Source organism: Doryrhamphus excisus, chromosome 11, assembly GCF_030265055.1.
Source record: "Doryrhamphus excisus isolate RoL2022-K1 chromosome 11, RoL_Dexc_1.0, whole genome shotgun sequence".
Lineage (NCBI taxonomy): Eukaryota > Metazoa > Chordata > Actinopteri > Syngnathiformes > Syngnathidae > Doryrhamphus > Doryrhamphus excisus.
Genome location: NC_080476.1, coordinates 1,527,061 through 1,547,174, shown reverse-complemented (window position 1 = coordinate 1,547,174; position 20,114 = coordinate 1,527,061). Strand labels below are relative to the sequence as shown.

The 20,114-nt window shown below is 45.1% G+C and overlaps 5 non-coding genes across 5 annotated transcripts; 4 read left to right on the top strand and 1 right to left on the bottom strand.

The window, feature by feature from the left end:
* Nucleotides 1-4,314: 4,314 nt before the first annotated feature.
* trnay-gua (transfer RNA tyrosine (anticodon GUA)) lies at nucleotides 4,315-4,401 on the top strand. The gene is given in 2 exon segments: nucleotides 4,315-4,351; nucleotides 4,366-4,401. It is a non-coding gene; the product is annotated as a tRNA-Tyr (tRNA).
* A 317-nt stretch (nucleotides 4,402-4,718) lies between these two features.
* On the top strand, nucleotides 4,719-4,790 carry trnaq-cug (transfer RNA glutamine (anticodon CUG)). Its single transcript has one exon. It is a non-coding gene; the product is annotated as a tRNA-Gln (tRNA).
* Nucleotides 4,791-10,898: 6,108 nt separating this feature from the next.
* trnaq-cug (transfer RNA glutamine (anticodon CUG)) lies at nucleotides 10,899-10,970 on the bottom strand. The gene has a single exon. It is a non-coding gene; the product is annotated as a tRNA-Gln (tRNA).
* Nucleotides 10,971-12,022: 1,052 nt separating this feature from the next.
* Nucleotides 12,023-12,094, top strand: trnae-uuc (transfer RNA glutamic acid (anticodon UUC)). The gene has a single exon. It is a non-coding gene; the product is annotated as a tRNA-Glu (tRNA).
* A 1,706-nt stretch (nucleotides 12,095-13,800) lies between these two features.
* trnac-gca (transfer RNA cysteine (anticodon GCA)) lies at nucleotides 13,801-13,872 on the top strand. Its single transcript has one exon. It is a non-coding gene; the product is annotated as a tRNA-Cys (tRNA).
* The last annotated feature ends 6,242 nt before the right edge of the window (nucleotides 13,873-20,114 follow it).

Below are 20,114 nucleotides of genomic sequence, written 5' to 3'. Positions count from 1 at the left end.
CTTAAGTATGGTCTGCTTTGGTGAACTTCAGAGACATCATGACCAGTCTGCATCAAAGCATTGTCTTGTAATGGCCACTGAAGTCCATCAGCAGAGGTAGTGGGGTCCGTAAGCGCGTCACTAGACTCAGCTGTCGGAAAAGTGCTGTCATGGTCTTCGTATAGGGGAACAATTACAGGAGCTTTTGGGGGTCAGGGTGGCCGAGCGGTCGAAGGCGCTGCATTCAGGTTGCAGTCTCTGAAGTGGATTCGAATCCCACTTCTGACAGCGTCTTGCATCTTGAAGTGGCGTCACCCAGTAAACCAGGGGTGCTTTTCAACATGACCGCTGCTGAAAAGTGTACAAAGCAGACCTATTGCATCCTGGGGTCTTGCGTTTCTCCAGAAAATAGTCTTTGTACTTCAACATGACCTCGGATGAAAAGTATCAGAGTCATGGAAATACCAGAAGAGGACTGCTGGAATTGAACAAACGTGGCCCACTTTGCTAGGCTATCTTTTACCCTCCTCTGCTGAGTGTCCACTGAATGTGGGTGGGTGTTCTCACGGGAACATAAATTAGTTAAATTAGTTGTATCACTGGTTGAAATGCAGCTGGCATTTTCCTGGTCAGTTCCATTATGCACGACTGGAATGATTTGGCAGCAAAGGACTGTCAGATTGTACAACACAGCTGAGCACTTGGAAACGAAAATTGAGAGAGGTCTTGTTCTCGTGAGAAGGGTTTGCTCTACCCAAATCGTAACCCTACTCAAGGTTCAACGTGACATTGTGACATACAAAACAGGAACTCCCTGTCTGGGAATTGTACCCCAGGGGGGTCCACTATACAATATATCTGGGGACGTCAACCAATGAAATCCATCCATTTTCTGTACCTTTTCTGTATCCTCATCAACGGACTGTATTCCCCACCCGTTACTAGCATGGGGATATTCCAACCCAAGATGAGAACACACTGGACCAAGTACACAGCAACATACATGGCACAGACATCGCTTCACACTGCCCCCACTTTTTGCCATGACAGAAAAAGCAGAACGCCACCTTAGAAGCTGAAATACTCACTTGGGAGAGTGTTAGACTGACGTTCTGAAGGTCCCTGATTCAAGCCTGGGTTTCAGCACAATCCCTGTTTATGTTGCGACTTGGCAAACAGTTTGAAAAGGCTTATTGGCAGGCTTCATTCTTCAAAAGGCCAGAGATGAGGTTACAAGACAAACCAGTGACCTCAAGGGCACACGTTGAGTCCACCTGGCCGTGTTCTCTAGACGAGTCTCTTGTAATGTAATAGTGAAGAAACCCAGTCCGTGATTTATTGTTCCCAAGTACCAAACACTAATCTGATCCCAAGTCCCCATATCTATGCCAAAAAAAGCCTTAGGTCTAACCCTAAACCCAGTCCTAACTGCCTTCTCCAGTCGAGCACCTTATCTTGTTGTGAAGAAACTCAAGTCTATCATTTATGGACGTGTTTTATTTGTTTTTCTGTCGTCAGTCGCTTCAGGATGACAGCAGTTCGCAGATAGCGCTTAAAGATGACCCTAACCGTTCGACCGAGGACCAAGACAAATCCTATTTGTAAAATGACAAATACTTCAACTTGCTGATATAGTTCATCTTCAAACAGCTAAAATAATGCATAAGGCTAAAAATAAGCAATTAGCTAAAAATGTCATCCAATACTTCTCTACAAGAGAGGAGAAATATGATCTCAGGGAAGAAGTACATTTGAAACACTTGCTAGTACTTATATGCACCCAGACAAGGTTAGAGGAGGTTACAAGCCTATTTACAAGCCATTGACTCCAAGGGCACAAGTTGAGTCCACCGAGATATCAAAGTGACCCCGAGGGTGGCTAAGGTGTTTCTTTCAAGCCGCGATTGTGATGTCCTGTTTTGTTGAAGAAAAGCCCATTATTTCTGGAACAATTTTCCCTACAAAGGAGAAATCTTTGTCCATTTGGACAATTGTCAATCTGCCCCCACTTTGGACACATCGTCATGTTTCATTGTTTGGCAACTGCTTTGTGACTTCGCCAGTCCCCTTAAGAGCCCCTTCCTTCGGGTTTCCATAGTGTAGTGGTTATCACGTTTGCCTCACACGCAAAAGGTCCCCTGTTCGAAACTGGATGGAAACATGGCCTTTCAAGTCCTTTTTTTACAAAAAAAATCAAGGTGACAAATGGGAACAAGGATATGTGCTTGATCTCTGAAGGGAATTGAACTCTTGACCCTCAGATTAAAAGTCTGATGCCCTACAAAGTGAGCCGCCAGGGCTTTTGGTCAGAAGACTTAATTTTGTGCATTTGGAATGAAATGTTTTCTGCATGTTGAACAATTTTAACATGAAAGATATCTTTCAGATGTATCAATAAAAGTGCTGAATCGCCCAACGTGGGGCTCGAACCCAAGACCATGAGATTAAGAGTCTCATGCTCTACCGATCGAGCTAACCGGGCCTTTTTCTGCTCTAGATATCATTTTTTTTCTGTTATTATTGATGTGGCCATCCTGATGTTTGATCAAATCTCAGGGGACAGAAAGAGCAAAACCTTGAGGGTCAGGATGGCCGAGCCGTCGAAGGCGCTGCATTCAGGTTTCAGTCTCTAATGAGGCTTGGGTTCGAATCCCACTTCTGACAGCTTCTTGCATCGTGAAGTGGCATCACCCAGTAAACCAGCGGTGCTTTTCAACATGACTGCTGCTGAAAAGCGTACAAAGCAGACATGGGGTCTTGCGTTTTTTCGGAAAACACTCTTTGTACTTCAATGAATGAAAAGTATGAAAGTATGAAAACCAGAGTCATGGAAATACCAGAAAAGGACTGCAAATGAGCAAATGAGCCCCTCTTTGCTATGCTTGTAATTTGACCAACTATCTTTTCCCCTCCTCTGCTGAGTGTCCACTGAATGTAGGTGGCTGTTCTTGCGGGGACATCAATTAGTTAAATTAGTTGTATCACTGCTTGAAATCCCACAGCTGGTATTTTCCTGGTCAGGTCCATTATCCACGACTGGAATGACTTGGCAGCAAAGGACTGTCAGATTGTTCAACACAGCTGAGCACTTGGAGAAAAAGATTGAGAGAGGTCTTGTTCTAGTGAGACGGGTTTGCTCTACCCGAATCGTAACTCTACAGAATTGATACCCGCAATCTCCAAGGAATCCTTTTCCGAAATCCGTTTTTTGTCAAAGAGATGACAGAATTGATTCCAGGATCTATCCATCAGCATGAGACAAATACCCCAAACCTAATCCTGGTCGTGTTCTCTAGACCAGTCTCTTGTCATGTAATAGTGAAGAAACCCAGTCCGTGATTTATTGTTCCCATGTACCAAACACTAATCTGAGCCCCAATACCGATTTCTATGCCAAATACAGCCTTAGGCCTAACCCTAAACCCAGTCCTAACTGCCTTCTCCAGTCCAGCACCTTATCTTGTTGTGTAGTACTTACCAGAAACTCAAGTCCATCATTTATTGATGTTTTATTCAGTCGCTTCAGGATGATAGCAGTTCACAGATAGCGCTTCAAGATTACCTGAACTGTTCGACCAAGGACCAACCCAAATCCGCCACTAGACCACCAGGGACTGCATCGTGGCTGCAGTCTGAAAGTTAGAGACTGTGTTGCTTTGACGTACTCCAGCAAAGGAACCAATATAGTTATGAGACTGGACCTTCTCTGCCAACGCTGTATCAGCAGGGGATTTCGCTCAAATGGTAGAGCGCTTGCTTAGTATGTGAGAGGTAGCGGGATCCATGCCCGCATTCTCAAAAATCATTTTTGTTTTTTGTGATTAAATGTTCCCAAGTACCGAACACTAATCCGGGCCCCAATCCCGATATCGAAGCCAAATACAGCCATAGGTATCACCCTAAATCCAGTCCTAACTGCATTCTCCTGTCTAGCACCTTGTCTTGTCTTGTTGTGGGCTCAATGCCCGCAGTCTCCTAGGAGTTCTTTGCCTTTTGTAGAAGAGATGTTGGGATCGGAAATGAATCCAGGATCGATCCGCGTGGGAGACCCGGGTCCGATTCCCGGCCAATGCAACAGGGCTGTTTTCATACCTTTCATCGTGAAAAAAGTGCCTAGACAGTTTTCGGGACCAACTGATGACCTTTGAATTCAATCAGAAACGTCACACCTCTCCACCTGAGACTTTCCACCTCAGACTCTCCACCATAAGCCTTGATTATCTAATCCAAATCCTGTCCATCGTGGCATTCTCAGCCACAGCGTGTTAGAGTCCGCAACCTCAATGAGACGTCGTCGAACGCCTGGCTGTACTCACTCGCCCCAAAACCACAAGACCTTCGATAGCTCAGTTGGAAGAGCGGAGGACTGTAGTGGTTCGAGCTGGCATCCTTAGGTTGCTGGTTCAAGTCCATCTCGAAAGACAGGAAAGGAAAGAATGGCAATACCGTCTTTTCTGAAGGACCTCGCCTTCCCTGTCGATGGAGTTGGACTTTGTTGGTCTTTGTTACGCAGTCTGAAATTGGCAAACCGAGAAATTCTGAGTGGCCAATGCAGTTTGTCTATTTGAATACATTTCATCTCAACTCCTGTTGGAAAAGGACAGCCATTTCCATGAGAGCACAAGACCCCTGGATTGTACCCCAAAATACTTTGCGCTCATCAAAGAGTAAAGTTGGTGTCCTGGTTTGCAATGCCTCCATTGTTATGCCAGAAGGTGCCAGTCACATCCAAAACAAAGGGTTCCATGGTGTAATGGTTAGCACTCTGGACTCTGAATCCAGTGATCCAAGTTCAAGTCTTGGTGGAACCTACTTGCCCTGCAGCAATCGAGTGTTTGGACTGTGTCTTCCTTTAACAGTAAGAATATGATGACTTATTGACTTACTCTACAAATCAGTGGTAACCGTGGATCAGGATGAGGTCCCCACCAATGTCTGTGACAGCTGATGTCAAGGATCAGCTGATCAGAAGATACTTGTTTTGTGTGCAGGGCCACAAGTCTTTCCAGTTCCAGTTAAAAGCCAGGCTCCTCATGTAGTTTTCATGAAGTACCAATGGATTGTCCTGTTGCCCTCGTATTTTGAGGGCAAAACGGAGTCGTTTGCAAGTGGACCTCAGACCTGGTTACCTGAACAGGGACTTGAATCCCGGACACTCAGATCAAAAGTTTCATGTTCGGGTGACTGGCTCAACCTTTGTCGTGTCTGACCATGAACTCTTTTTGTCCAGAAGATATTTGGTTTGTCCATGTGGGCAGTTTAAGACCTCCGTCCATCTTGGAGGTGGACATTTCGGGACTGGGGCTTCTTCATCTCTGCAAGGACAAGTACGATATGCCAGAAGATTTCGTCTTCATTGAGTTGTCCTTGTTTATCAAGGGCCTGGATAGCTCAGTTCGTAGAGTATCAGACTTTTAATCTGAGGGTCCAGGGTTCAAGTCCTTGTTCAGGCGGTGAGGAGAAGTATTAAATGTGAAACCAATCTCTTTTATCCTCCTCCTGTGGTCAAGTCCAGAATGCCAGAAGACTTCTGCTCCCTCAACACCGAGAAGGCCAAAGAGAAGCGACACAGTCTCTGCCTTTGTGAGTGCAGACCAAAAGCAGTCCCTGGTGGTCTAGCGGCTAGGATTCGGTGCTCTCACCGCTGCGGCTGGATTGGTTTTTCATGGAGATAGGATTTGTCTTTGGCATCGTTGGAATGGTTGGGGTCACCTTGAAGCGCTACTTGAGAACAATAAATCACGGACTGGGATTCTTCACTATGCCATGACAAGAGACTGGTCTACAGAACACGGCCAGGATTAGGTTTGGGGTATTTGTCTGACGCTGAGGGATCGATCCTGGACTCATTTCCAATCCCAACATCTCTTTTACAAAATACAAAGGATTCCTTGGAGAATGCGGGTATCGATTCTGCTACTTCTCGCATGCTAAGCAAGTACTTTACCATTTGAGGCAATTCCCCGGGTTTGTGATATTTGTCGAATGCTAAGGGGTAGATCCAATCCCAACATCTATTCTACAAAAGGCAAAGAACTCCGAGGAGACCGTGGGCATTGATCCCACAACAAGACAAGACAAGGTGCTAGACAGAAGAATGCAGTTAGGACTGGGTTTAGGGTGATACCTATGGCTGTATTTGGCCTAGATATCGGGATTTGGGCCCAGATTAGTGTTCGATACTAATCACAAAAAACAGAAGAGACTATGGAGAATGCGGGCATTGATCCCGCTACCTCTCACATGCTAAGCGAGCGCTCTACCATTTGAGCTAATTCCCCTGCTGTTGCAGTGTTGGCAGAGAAGGTCCAGTCTCAGAACTATTTTGGTTCCTTTACTGGAGTACGTCAAAGCGACACAGTCTCTGCCTTTCAGAGTGCAGCCAGAACGCAGTCCCTCGTGGTCTAGTGGTTAGGACTTGGTGCGCTCACCACCGTGGCCCGGGTATGATTCCCGGTCATGGAATTGACATTAAAATAGGTTTTGACTGGAGATAGGATTTGTCTTGGTCGAATGGTTAGGGTCATATTTCAGCGCTATCTGTGAACTGCTGTCATCCTGAATTGACTAACGACAGAAATACGAATAAAACATCAATAAATGATAAACTTAATTTTAGATTAATTATCACAGTCTCTGTCGGCCTACCATTTTAAGCGAGTCTTAGACCAGCTTAGCTGAAAAAATCCCCTTCTCTTCCAGCCCGGTTGTTTTGACATATTTCAGATTGTGCAGATGCGGCATCGGCCAGCCAATCAGAAGTTGCCACTGCCCTGGACTGTGGCAGATGTTGTCCAGTTGGAGAAGGACCACCAAATCCTCCTGTAGGTAGATGCCGCTGGTGACCTTCTGACCTGCAAGCAAACTGCAAGAGATGTCTCCCCCATCCTGGAACTCATGGGGGTGCGTATCTCTTTGTTCCATATCTGTGTGTAACTAAGCCAGTAAACGGGTTATAATAAAGTAATCAGTCTGATGTGTTCCACAAAGTGTTGTCTCTATGCGGGCATGTGGGTATATCAAGCCAAACTGTGAGATGAGTATAATAAACTAAAACAATATAATGAATAATCACTTTCGTGATGTATCAATAAAAGTGCTGAATTGCCCAATGTAGGGCTCAAACAAACGACACTGAGATTAAGAGTCTCATGCTCAACCGACTGAGCTAATCGGGCCTTTTTCTGCCCTAAACATCATTTTTTGTTTTGTTTTTATTGATGTTGCCTTCCTGATGTTTGATCAATTCCACAGCTGTCCTAGTTTCTCAGATAACAGAAGGATCGAGATGTTCAGTCATCGCTGAGAACTTTGGAAGTGGAGTCACCTTACGTCAGGTCTGCTTTGGTGAACTTCAGAGGCATCATGACCAGTCTGCAGCAAAGCATTGTCTGACATCCTGGGCTGGTTTCTGGCACTGGCATTGGCAGTATGTCACGGGCCTGGATAGCTCAGTTGGTAGCGCATCAGCCTTTTAATCTGAGGGTCCAGGGTTCAAGTCCCTGTTCAAGCAGTGAGTAGAAGGACCCTTCCCGTCAATGTGAAACCAACCTCTTTTATCCTCCTTCTGTGTTCAAGTCCAGAATACAAGAAGACTTCTGCTCCATCATCCTCAACACAGAGAAGGCCAAAGAGAAGCGACACAGTCTCTGCCTTTCCGAGTGCAGACCGAAAGCAGTCCCGAGTGGTCTAGTGGCTGGTATTCAGTGCTCTCACCGATTCCCGGTCAGGGAATTGACATTTGGATAGGTTTTCACTGGAGATCGGATTTGTCTTCGGCCTGGTCGAATAGTTGGGGTCACCTTGAAGCGCTACTTAGGAACAATAAATCACGGACTGGGTTTCTTCACTATTACATGACAAGAGACTGGTCGAGAGAACGCGACCAGGATTAGGTTTGGGGTATTTGTTTGACGCTGATTTATAGATCCTGGACTCATTTCCGATCCCACATCTCTTTTACAAAATACAAAGGATTCCTTGGAGAATGCGGGTATCTATTATGCTACTTCTCGCATGCTAAGCAAGCACTTTACCATTCCAGGTAATTCCCCTGGTTTGGGGTATTTGTCGGATGTAGATCCAATCCCAACTTCTCTTCTACAAAGGGCAAAGAACTCCTTGGAGACTGTGGGCATTGATCCCACAACAAGACAAGACAAGGTGCTAGACAGGAGAATGCAGTTAGGACTGGGTTTAGGGTGATGCCTATGGCTGTATTTGGCCTAGATATCGGGATTGGGGCCCGGATTAGTGTTCGGTACTTGGGAACATTTAATCACAAAAAACAAAAGTGATTTTTGAGAATGCGGGCATTGATCCCGCTACCTCTCACATACTAAGCAAGCGCTACTTGGGAAAATTTCATCACAAAAAACAAAAGAGATTTTGGAGACTGCATTGATCCCACTACCTTTCACATGCTAAGCCAGCGCTTTACCATTTGAGCTAATTCCCCTGCTGGTGCAGCGTTGGCAGAGAAGGTCCAGTCTAAGAACTATTTTGGTTCCTTTGCTGGAGTACGTCAAAGTGACACAGTCTCTCAGAGTGCAGCCATAACGTTCGATTCCCGGTCAGGGAACTGACATTTGGACAGGTTTTGAGTGGAGAATTTGGGTTGGTCCTCGGTCGAACGGTTCGGGACATCTTTAAGCGCTATCTGCGAACTGCTGTCATCCTGAAGCGACTGACGACAGAAATACAAATAAAACACATCAATAAATTATAGACTTGAGATTAATTATCACACTGCCTGTTGGTCTACCATTTTAAGCGCGTCTTGGAACGGCGCAGCTGCAAAAAGCCCCCTTCTCTTCCTGCCCGGTTGTTTTGACATATTTCAGATTGTGCAGATGCGGCATAGGCCGGCCAATCCGAAGTTGCCACCGCCCTGGACTGTGGCAGATGATGTCCAGTTGGAGAAGGACCACCAAATCCTCCAGTAGGTGGATGCCGCTGGTCCTGGCTAGCTTGCAAACCTTTTCAATGAACCTGACTCTAAAATTCAAGTGTTGCTCGCAGACAAATAGGAAGCAACTGGGAGCAGCAATTAGCACCTCCAAGTCAGACTTTTTGGTTCTTGCCCGGAAAAGGATAAATCTGCTATTCATGAGGTGCTTGGGTGTGTTGTACGATCTGACAGTCCTTTGCTGCCAAATCATTCCAGTCGTGGATAATGGACCTGACCAAGAAAATGCCAGCTGTGGGATTTCAACCAGTGCCCCCTGAGCAAAAGGAGCCTTAATCTGGCGCTTTAGACCACTCATCCACACAACCTAAAACAGTGCCCTGATCAGGAAAAAACTGCGATCTTGCGAGGTTCATTGTGAGGACCTTTAGAACTTCAGTCCAACATTCTCCCAAGTGGGCTATTTCAGCTGCGACGGGGGGGGGGGGGGGGGGGGGGGGTCTGCTTTTTCAGTTGGTGCCAAAAGTGGGGGAAGGGTGAAGCTATGTCTGTCCCACATCCTGTCGTCATCGCCGATGTGGTCGACGAGTCTGCCTACAGGTGGGAGGTTGACCATTTGGCGATCCTATCCAAATCTCAATTCCCTGACCGGGAATCGAACCAAGAGCATTTGGTTCGATTTGCGGTGAGAGCGCCGAATCCTAGCCACTAGACCACCAGGGACTGCTTTATGGGAGCACTCTGAAAGGCAGAGACTGTGTCGCTTTGACGTAGTCCAGCAAAGGAACCAAAATAGTTCTGAGACTGGACCATCTCTGCCAATGCTGCAACAGCAGGGGAATTACCTCAAATGGTAGAGCGCTCGCTTAGCATGTGAGAAGTAGCAGAATTGATACCCGCATTCTCCAAGGAATCCTTTTCCGTAACATATTTTTTGTCCAAGAGATGTTGGGATCAGAATTGAGTCCAGGATCCATCCATCAGCGTCAGACAAATACCCCAAACCTAATCCTGGCCGTGTTCTCTATACCAGTCTCTTGTCATGGAATAGTGAAGAAACCCAGTCCTTGATTTATTGTTCCCAAGTAGCGCTTCAAGATGACCCCAACCATTACACCGAGGCCCAAGACAAATCCTATCTCCAGTAAAAACCTATCCAAATGTAGATTCCCTGACCGGGAATCGGTGAGAGCATCAAATCCAAGCGACTACACCACCAGGGACTCCTTTAGGTCTGCACTCAGAAAGGCAGAGACTGTTCCGCTTCTCTTTGGCCTTGTCGGTGTTGAGGGTGAGGGAGCAGAAGTCTTCTGGCATTCTGGACTTGACCACAGGAGAAGGATGAAAGAGGTTGGTTTCACATTGGAGGGTCCTTATCCTCACCGCCTGAACAGGGACTTGAACCCTGGACCCTTAGATTAAAAGTCTGATGTTCTACCAACTGAGCTATCAAGGCTCTTGATAAAAGAGGACAACTCAATGAAGACAAAATCTTCTGGCCTACTGTACTTGTCCTTGTTGAGATGAAGAAGCCCGAAATTTCCACCTCCAAGATGGACTGAGGTCTTAAACAGCCCACATGGACAAGCCAAATATCTTGTTCACGGTCAGACAAGACAAAGGTTGAGCCAGTCACCTGAACATGAAACTTTTGATGTGAGTGTCCGGTATTCAAGTCCCTGTTAAGGTGACCAGGTCTGAGTTCCACTTGCAAACGCCTCCTTTTTGCCCACAAAACACAAGGACAACAGGAGAATCCCTTGGTACTCTGTGGAAACTACATGAGGAGCCTGGCTTTTAACTGGAACTGGACAGACTTGTGGCCCCGCACACAAACCAAGTATCTCCTCATCAGCTGACCTTGACATCAGCTGTCACAAACATTAGCATCGTTTGGGGACCTCATCCTGATCCACGGTTACCACTGATTTGTAGAGTAAGTCGATAAGTCATCATACTCTTACTGTTAAAGGAAGACACAGTCCAAACACTCGATTGCTGCAGGGCAAGTAGGTTCCACCAAGACTTGAACTTGGATCACTGGATTCAGAGTCCAGAGTGCTAACCATTACACCATGGAACCCTTTGTTTTGGATGTGACTGGCACCTTCCGGCGTAACAATGGAGGCTTTGCAAACCAGGACACCAACTTTACTCTTTGATGAGCGCAAAGTATTTTGGGGTACAATCCAGGGGTCTTGTGCTCTCACGGAAAATGGCTGTCCTTTTCCAACAGGAGTTGAGATGAAATGTATTCAAATAGACAAACTACATTGATCACTCAATCAGAATTTCTCCGTTTGCCAATTTCAGACTGCGTGACAAAGACTCAAGTCCAACTCCATCGACAGGGAAGCGGAGGTCCTTCAGACAAGACGGTATTGCCATTCTTTCCTGGCAGACATAACATAAGCAAAAGGCTTGTCCTTCGAGCCGGACTTGAACCAGCTACCTCAGGATGCCAGCTTGAACCACTACAGTACTCCGCTCTTCCAACTATCGAAGCTATCGAAGCTATCGAAGGTCTTGCTGTTTTAAGGCTAGTGAGTACGGCTGAGCGTTCGACGGCGTCTCATTGAGGTTGTGGCTGAGAATGCCACTATTGACAGAATTTGGATTAGATAATCAAGTCTTGTGGTGGAGAGTCTCAGGTGGAGAGTCTCAGGTGGAGAGGTATGACGTTTCTGATCGAATTCAGAGGTCATCAGTTGGTCCTGAAAACGGTCTTGGCACTTTTTTTCACGAAGAAAGGTATGTCCTGGACTCATTTCCGATCGTAACATCTCTTTTACAAAAGGCAAAGAACTCCTAGATGACTGTGGGCATTGATCCCACAGCAAGACAAGACAAGGCGATACCTATGGCTGTATTTGGTCTAGATATCGGGATTGGGGCCCGGATTAGTGTTTGGTACTTGGGAACATTTAATCACAAAAAACAAAAGAGATTTTGGAGAACGCAGGCATTGATCCCACTTCCTCTCACATGCGAAGGGAGCGCTCTACCATTTGAGCTAATTCCCCTGCTGTTGTAGCGTTGGCAGAGAAGGTCCAGTCTTGTAACTATTTTGGTTCCTTTGCTGGACTACATCAAAGCGACACAGACTCTGCCTTTCTGAGTGCAGACCTAAAGCAGTCCCTGGTGGTCTAGTGGCTAGGATTCGGTGCTTTCACCGCTGCGGCCCGGGTTCGATTCCCGGTCAGGGAATTAACATTTGGCTAGGTTTTGACTGGAGATAGAGTCGCCAGATGGTCAACCTCCCACCTGGAGGCGAACTCATCGCCCACAGTTCCGAGGCCATGTCAGCGAAGACGGCAGTACATGGCACAGACACAGCTTCACCCTTCCCCCACTTTAGGCCCCGACTGAAAAACCAGAACCCCCCATCGCAGCTAAAATAGCCCACTTGGGAGAGCGTTGGACTGAAGTTCTAAAGGTCCTCACAATAAACGTCACTCCTCCTGATGGTCGTTACGTCTTTCAATAATGGGGCGTTAAAATGTGGATTTTCAAAAGGAACAAAGAGAATCCATCTGCAAACTGGTCAACGGACACGTAAACAGTGCAGGTACCCTGCTTTGTGCGGCTCCTTTTCAGTGTCCTCCATTGTCAGCGAACCTCACAAGGTCACAGTTTTTTCCTGATCAGGGCACCGTTTTAGGTTGTGTGGATGAGTGGTCTAAAGCACCAGATTAAGGCTCCTTTTGCTCAGGGGGCACTGGTTGAAATCCCACAGCTGGCATTTTCCTGCTCAGGTCCATTATCCACGACTGGAAGGATTTGGCAGCAAAGGACTGTCAGATTGTACAACACACCCGAGCACCTCATGAGCAGAGTTATCCTTTTCCGGGCAAGAACCAAAAACTCTGACTCGGAGGTGCTGATTGCTGCTCCCAGTTGCTTCTAATTCGTCTGCGAGCAAAAGAGAGTCAGGGAGTCAGAGTCAGGTTTTAGAGTCAGGTTAATTGAAAAGATTTGCTAGCTAGCCAGGAGTTGAAACTTGAATCTTCTGAGATGAGTTATCTTTTGCCCCACTATTCGTACAACAAAAGGACCTGTCATTTAAGGTTAGCTTCTGGATTGTCACTGTTTTGCCAAGACTACAATTGGGTTGAGAGAAAAGTACTTTTTAGACAAGACAATAACAAAAGCAACACACACCTGCCATGACCCAGGGTTGGTGCGGACACAACAATGAGTACGAACCACGATACGATTACAGCTGTCTAACCCGTAGACAACACGTCATCCACTGCGCCACTAGGCATTCAACAAAATAACCTGGAGTTTAAGGTTGGGTTCTAACTAGGCTACCACAGTTTCTGCATTACCAAACACTAATTCAGATGTTGGGACTCATTTTCAGTCAACAAGACCATGTCAACAAAGGTCCTGCAGGAGATGAGGTGACCGAGAGGTTAAGGTGCTGGACTGCTAATCCATTGTGTTCTGCGTGCATGGGTTTGAATCCCATCCTCATGGGACTATACCAATGCAGTAGTTTTGACACCACCTGTGTTTTTAGGAAACATCATTAGAATGCAATTAATCAAAGTATCAGGTACGATGTTGGAGATGGAGAATGCTTTTTTAGCAGGAAAAAGACACAATATACCATTTGGAGAATGCAGGCATCGATTCCACTTCATCAATGAAATGTTTCCGCATGTTGCACAATTTTCCACAGGAAAGAAATCTTGATGATGTATCACCAAAAGTGCTGAACCGCCCAATGTGGGGCTGAAACTAGTGCACAAGGAATAACTTGTTTAAGTAAACCTTTTGGACCTCGATGAACCATCAAGAAGTCAACCTTTGTTGGTTCAATTCTCCCAGTCACCATGAGGATGTGTGCTGGTTTAGTGCATATGCAGACCTTAGTTCCCATCGTGTAACCATGTTTGGGTTTGTGAGGGGGTATAGCTCAGTGGTCGAGCATTTGACTGCAGATCAAGAGGTCTCCGGTTCAAATCCGGATGCCCCCTGATGCACTCCTTTGGTTTAAGAATAGTCTAAGAGTACATGAATGCATGGCTCATAATAGCAACAACTTCGGTGTAATATAACTCGAGATTGTTTCCCTTTTTGCATGGCTCCTTTCTACATTCTTCACACTGACATGAAATTAGATTCTTGGCCAAGAACAAGACGCCAAGGTACCTTGAACTCCTCCAGTGGGGGTCGGATCTCTTCCCCAACACATAGACAATTTCATTGAAATGTCAAGACAACCTATTTTGTCCTGCTAATGTGGTCTGTTTAGTTAGCCCAAATGTCCAAAATCACAAGGGTTTTGCCTTTGTAGGGAGCATTGTAGTACATGTCACATGTGTACTACACATGACATTAGAGAGGATGGGAATTTCCTCAACACAAGATTTCTGATTCAAAAACATTTTGTTGAAGAAAAGCCCATTATTTCTGTAACATCTTATGTGAACTACAATTCTCCCTACAAAGGAGAGATCTTGGTCCATTTGGACAATTGTCAATCTGCCCCCACTTTGGACACATCATCATGTTTCATTGTTTGACCACTGCTTTCTGAGTTTCGCCAGTACTCTTATAACCCCCCACCCCTCCTCCACTCCGGGTTTCCATAAATTAGTGGTTATCCCGTTTGCCTCACACGCATAAGGCCCCCTGTTTAAAACTGAATGGAAACATGGGCTTTCTATTCCCTGTTTTACAAAATAACTGGTGGTCTAGTGGCTAGGGTTCGGTCCTCTCACCGCTGCGGCCCGGTTTCGATTCCCGGTCAGGGAATTGACATTTGGATAGGTTTTTACTGGAGAGAGGATTTGTCTTCGGCCTCGGTGGAATGGTTGGGGTCATCTTGAAGCGCTATTTGGGAACAATAACTCACGGACTCGGTTTCTTCACTATTACATGACAAGAGACTGGTCTAGAGAACGCGGCCAGGATGAGGTTTGGGGTATTTGTCTGACGCTGATGGATAGATCCTGGACTCATTTCCGAGCCCACATCTCTTTTACAAAATACAAAGGATTCCTTGGAGAATGCGGGTATCGATTCTGCTGCATCTCGCATGCTAAGCAAGCACTTTACCATTTGAGGTAATTCCCCTGGTTTGGGGTATTTGTCGGATGCTAAGGTGTAGATCCAATCCCAAGATCTCTTCTACAAAAGGTGAAGAACTCCTTGGAGACTGTGGGCATTGATCCCAAACAAGACAAGACAAAGTGCTAGACAGGAGAATGCAGTTAGGACTGGGTTTAGGGTGATACCTATGTTTAGAATAAAATGTAGATACAGGTATCATTTTGTTCGTTATCACCCTTATTTCCATTTGCTTAAACAATAGAAAGTGTTTGAATGCGCTGAAGAAGGAATGTTCCCGTGACCCTGATCAGAGACCCCCCAGTGACCCCCAGGTCCTGGAGGTGCCTGGATGCACCAACAGCGACTCTGCAGATGCTCATGTTAATCCTGCAAGAATATGTCAAGATAAGAACTCATAAAACATTCAAAGTAATTGCGCTCACATACACACACACATAGACAAACAAATACAGCTCGTGCAACTGTCTTCTCCACCCCCCCTTAGAGTTGTATGTAGTAGGGACCCCCGAAAGAGAATAAAAGGAGAGGAGTGTGAACTGCATATTCAGAGTGGAGTGGCATGTCACTGGGTATGTGGTTTCACTCTCCTCGCTGCGAGAAACTTTGAATATTGTTGTCTGTCTCTTCTGTATTTCTGTATTTAAGTGTTTTTACAAGTGTCACAGGAGTTTGAACCTGACATTTACTTGGTCCTTCAAGCTGGATCCCAAGATACCTGAGGAGTCCAGTTGTGGAGCGGACAAGACAGAAACCGTGGCCACGGCAGATAAAACCCTTTGATGGGCTGTCTTCTCAGCTCAACAACTGGAAGCTACTGGAAGCTACCGACGGAAGAGAAGACAACAAACAGTAAGACACTTTTGATCAGAGTGTGAGTGTGAGTGAAAGGGTGTCGTCCCTTTGTGTTAAAGCAGGGGTGGGCAAACTGAGACCTGGGGTCCACATGCAGGCCGCTAAGGGTTTTTGACCCCTAGAGCTGAGTGCGGCCCGCGAGTCAATAAGGTTTGTCACCCGGTGCTAAAAGCCTTGTGTATACTAGTCGCTGGCAAGCAAAGAGACGGACTTGACAGTCTTCTGTAGGAAGACGAGCTGGCAGTCTTTTGTGATAAGGTGGACTTGGCAGTCTTTTGCAATAGGGCGGACTTGCCAGTCTTGTGCAATAGGACGGCTCGGCAGTCTTGTACAATAAGACGCACTCGGCACTCGAGTAGTCTTCCTGAAAAGACAGAGATGTCCTTTGTAAAAGACGGAGTTGGCAATCCTTTGTAATAAGACGGCGTTGGTGGTCTTTCACAATAAGACAGAGTTGGTAGTTTTTTGTACAAAGACGGAGTTGGCGGTCATGTTAGGCAAGAAAAGGAGTGCCTCCGCGGTGAAAGGCCTTTTCGGGGTTTGAATGTGAAAACGTTTTCAAAGTACGAATGAGTGTGTGAATGGGAGATTTTGTCACTAGACAGGTCTTCATATTAAACGGTCAGAAAAAGAGTAAGTCTTTGAGGAAGCAGAGGCAAGAATTCTCCGCCCTCACCGGGGGTAGAAGCTTGAGAATTACCTCAAAGAAAAGTTCATTACTCTCTCACTGACAAACAACCCTGTTGTTAGTTTTCCCTAGGAAGCTCATCACAACAGGGACCAAATTATTCCCAAGATGGGAAATAAAAATGGGAAACCACAATTTAAAAAAGAAGTACTAAAGTGCAAGGATTGGTGTTACGTGTTTCACCGCCAACCAACCAACCAAAATAAAACATCTAGAAATATGGATTAACAAGTATGGTTTTGACGGACAATTAACGATCCCTAAATTAATAAAATTGCAACAGGATATTGCAAAAAGGAACAAGAATAAAACCACAAAATGCAAAAGGAAGGGGATGATGACCTATCATATTGGAAGGAGTTGGCAGAAAAAAGGCAAAAAGGCGAGGCGAAGATGAAGGAAGGAAGAAAAGCGAGAGAAAGAGCAGAAAGTGAAGGTTGTAAAAAGGAAGAGTTATATAAGATAGTAAGGAAGTTTTACTTCATGAGTATCAAAAAGATGAAGGAAAAGTAAGTGAGGAGAAAGACTCAGACACATTTTTTACACAAAAGGAAGATAACGAAAGTAGGGTTATGCCAACTAAAGGAGTGAGCAATAGTAGTCAAAATGATGGTGTAGTAAGTGGACAATCACGATTGTATCCACAGTTCGTTGAACCCCCACATTATGACAGCTACAATGTCAGACCATCAGTCCCATACCCACCACAAACAAGAGCTAAACCTTTTTCTGTTGAGTGGTCAAAACAGATGGGAGAAGTATTTTCTCCTAAAGCACCACCTAGGGTTTCACCGGAAACCGATGCGTTTCCAATGATAGAAGTACCGAACCCCAATGTAGCCAATGATGAACATCCCCCAATCTTAGTGTATCGTACATGGACACAGGAAGATGTAAAGAAGGCCTTAGATGGTGTCACACCTGTAAAAGAGGACGCCGTAAGATTTATTACAGACATGAACAACTTGAGAATGTCATACCACCTGAACGGAATAGAAGTACAACAAGTGTGGATGACAGCCTTAGGGCCAGAGTGGTGTCTGTGTAAAGAAAACTGGAGCCCCACCTATGGCAATGGCCAACCTGTGGCCCATGATGACCTCACATTGGAGCAAAGAATCAATCAGTTGGAAGAGAGAGTCCTAGCAAAGTTCACGAAAAGAGCGAATTACTCAACAATAGGACAATGCAAACAAAAGAATGACGAATCATTTGATGAGTATCGAGTGCGTATGATGACGATATTCAAACAAAATAGCGGCCTTGCTGAAGATGATGAACCCACAGGCCCATACCAACAACAGTTAAAGAATGTGATACATGCTAATTCAAATCCTGGCATAAAAGGGTGGGTTGATACACATTTCATCGGAATGCCCACAACAACTATGGCAGACTATATCACGTACGCGCAGCATGCAGAAAAGGTGTTAAGTAACAAAAATAAGGTGCAAAAAATAGACACCTTTGTTACAGATAACGGAGAAATCCTCTTCCAAAGGAAGATTCAGAGGAAAAGGGAGAGGAAGAGGTAGAGAAACAGGTAGACAGAATGTATGAAGCTATCCCAACACTACTGGATGTTGGAATTGCGGTGAAGAAGGTCACTTCTCCCGTGATTGTGACAAAGGCCAGTACAAAAGGAACCAAAAGCCATATTCAGCATGACTAGTCTTGTCTTAACAAATACAACCATCACCAAATGATGAACCAATAGTAGAATTAAATTTACAAGAGATATTTGACTTTGAACATCCCCGACCGGAAGTCACATTGGAAGTGAATGGTAATCCAATCAGATTCCTTTGTGACTCGGGAGCATGTAGAACAACTTGCAGGGAAGAATTTCCACATTTCAGATCTGCAGGCAATACATGGCTCAGGACAGCAGGAGGAGATTTGACAATAGCAATCAACTCCCTACCAGCAACTATTAGAGACCCGCAAGGGGGGACATGTAAACTATCCATCCTCCTAGCCCTACAATGTCCAGCAAATTTACTAGGAAGAGACGCAATGGGAGCATTGGGTCTTGCCCTAGTTCCCACAGACAAGGGCCAACTGGTAGTGAGGCGAAAACACGAATTACAAAGTAGCTTCGTGTTGCAAGGGAAAGGGGAACCAAGGTATATCTATTCCCTGGACATCCCAAACAAGCCCCCCTCAAGCATAGGCACTAGCCTCCTTCAGGAAGCGTTACCATTGCTTCAAATAGTACAGGATCAAATGCCACCAGATGAACTGCATGTAACCATTAATTTAAGACAAGACAGCGGACCTATACTATGAGAAGAGATTAGAAAAAGCTACACCTGCAAAAATACTCCTTACACATTTGCATACTGATGGAGGAAGTACTGCAGCAGTGGCCGTGACATTAAAAGAACTTGACCCATTGTATTATGGGTGGACAAAGCCACATGTATCACTCTACAAAGAGTCGGATGACAAATGAAAAGACACAGGGCAGATAATACAAATTGGGATGAATGCCAAAGACTGGACTATAGACCCACAGGGGTATGAAGTCAGTGAATCCACAGGACTATTGAGGAAACCATTGTTCTGGACAATTCAGGTTAATTTTGGCAGACACATAATAGATTCAGCTTGATCAACTTATGTTTTAACCGAAGAGGAATAAAACAAATTAAAAAACATACCAACAATATTGTGGTCTCTAGGTCCATCAGATGTAGGACTAATTAAAAGAGCCCAACCTGTACAAATTAAAGCTAAAAATGATTACAGACCATGTGTTAGGCAATACCCAATAAAACCAGATGCATATGAAGGAATAAACCAGTGATAGAAGATTTGTTAAAAGCTAAAGCCTTAGTAGAATGTAACAACTCACCAGGTAACACCCTTATTTTTTCAGTGGGAAAATGTGCCACTCTCTGTGGGATGGAGAATGATACAGGACAAGCTGTAAATCAAGCTGTGGTAGCGAGAGCACCTTGTGTGCCTGACCCACACACATTGTTAAATTCTTTACCAACAGATGTCACATAGTTCACCATAGTAGACATCAGTAATGCATTCTTCTCCATTCCAATAGAGAAAGAAAGTCAGTTCTGGTTTGCATTTACGTTTGCGGAAAAAATATACATACACACGCCTACCGCAAAGATATTGTGAAAGCCCGATAATTTATTCACAAGCAATGATAGCCAGTATGTCTATGTTTAACCCCCAAATGAAAGCCATATATTATTATAAGTAGATGACATCCTACTAGCGTCACCAGATAAGAAGTCATGTGAGGAAGACACAATAGCCTTATTGCACCATTTAGCGAAAAAAGGCCATAAAGTGAGTAAAGACAAGCTACAAAGTATTTAGGCCATCAGATGACAGGGCAAGGATGAACTATTCTAGCGGATAGGAAACAAGCAATTTTAAATGCACCTAAACCACAAACAAAAAGCAAGTGATGTCCTTCTTAGGATTCACTAATTAGATGTAGATGTTGGATTCCAAACTATGCACAAATAGTGTCACCATTAACAAACTTAGTGTATAAAAATGATGTCACTCTTACAGTGGAATGAGGAGGCAGAAAAAGCATTATGTGAAAAAAAAAAGAGTACTGGTAGGAAG